Below are 1,814 nucleotides of genomic sequence, written 5' to 3' on the forward strand. Positions count from 1 at the left end.
TTTGGTAACATCGGGACTGTGCCTTTTTACTTGTCAACCTTGGGGCTTCTCAGCCTCAGCAGCCAGCAGCTGTCTGAGTGAAGAAATACCTCTAGATCCAGTGGGCTGGGAGCTGGAGGCAGAGCTGGACCCCAAGGCTGAGGGGCTTTCACCCAGCCCCTAGAACCTGGCACTTTGAACTTAGACTTAAAGCCTCCAAATTGTAAGTTTGTTAAGGCTATCCCATTTGTGGTATATTTCTTGTCAGAGCAGCACTAGGTAACCAGAACACCATGAATTGACCTAATGGTAACATCTGAAATAGGGATTATGCATCGTTACTATTATCTCTATGTCTACAACTATATCTATAAATAACCACAGTGAATATGCATAAAGCATATAATATATGCTGTTAATATAGTCTGGTCTTCTCTAGATTAAGGAATAATAGAAAATAGATAGATAGATAGATAGATATGTAGGTAGATAGATAGATATTACACACTTAGGCTTTTTCTGTGCTGTATTTTTAGGGAGTATCCATACCTTTAAGGAGCTCTGGTGGCATAGTAGATAAGGCATTTGGCTGCTAATCAGAAGGTCAATGGTTCAAAGCCACCAGCTACTTCTTAGAAGGAAGATGGGACAATCTACTTCTGTAAAGATTTACTGTCTCAGAAACCCAGTGGGGGTTTCTATGATTTGGAATTGACTCAATGTACTGATTAAAAAGTCAGTCAAATTCCACATAATTCAACTTTTGTAAAAACAACAAGGACTATCAAGAATTTGGAATGTGTATTTTATAATCCTTTTATCAATGATTATGATGTGTTTCCTAAATAATTGATTGTGATGACAACAAATGATATTTTCTGAATTTAGTAAATCAAAATTACCTGCAAGATTCAAAGGATTTAAAGATACATTTTCTTTTATAAAAAAAAAAAAAATGTGATTTGGGTGAATGTTTACAGAGCAAATTCATTTTCCACACAATAATCCATACACATTTTGTTTCATGACATTCATTACAATCCCCATAATGTAACAGTTCTCTTCCCACTTCCTCCCTGTGATTACCTTTCCCCTGTGTCCTTCTTTCTTATGTATTCCTGCCTTCTGAGCAATCTGCCTGTGCAAATACTGCCCTTCTGATCTCCCATGGTTGGTTGCTATAAGGAGTGAACTGCTAGGTAGAAACATTCACCTTACTTGCCTGTCTACTATTTGGCTAGAAGCCATGGTAGTGAGTTCAATTCCAGGCCTGAAGGGGGACAAGGGACCATAGTCTTAGAGATTTCACCTGTCTCTATCAGACCAGTAAGCCTGGTCTTTTTATGATTTTGAGTTTCCTTCCATACTGTTTTCTCACTCTATCCAGGATCTCCTATTTTGATCCATTTTGAAGTGGTTGACAGTAGTAGCCAGGCACCATCTAGTTCTTGTCTCAAGGTAATGTAGGCTTAAGTTCACATGGTCTACTAGTCCCTTGGACTAATTGTTTCCATGCATCTTTGTTGTTCTTGTTTTTCTTTGCTCTGGATGCTCTGGATGAGGAGAGGCCAATTGTTGCAATTGGGTGCTTGCAACCTTTTAAGACCCCAGCAGCTGCTCATCAAAGTAGGATGTAGAACAATGTTTTTATGTAGTATGTTATGCCAATTGAGCTTGATGTCCCCCATTACCATGGCCCCAAGCATACAGGCCTAAAGGCCCAACCACTTGTTTCCTCAAAGTGATTGGCTGTAAATAAGAAGTTGTTATAACTTTGCCACTGATTGGTGCTATTAAATATGTGAATATTCTTTTTTTTTTTTTTAAAGGATGTT

Source organism: Orycteropus afer, unplaced genomic scaffold, assembly GCF_000298275.1.
Source record: "Orycteropus afer afer isolate SDZICR_OR568_19922 unplaced genomic scaffold, OryAfe1.0 scaffold00097, whole genome shotgun sequence".
In the NCBI taxonomy this organism is placed as follows: domain Eukaryota; kingdom Metazoa; phylum Chordata; class Mammalia; order Tubulidentata; family Orycteropodidae; genus Orycteropus; species Orycteropus afer.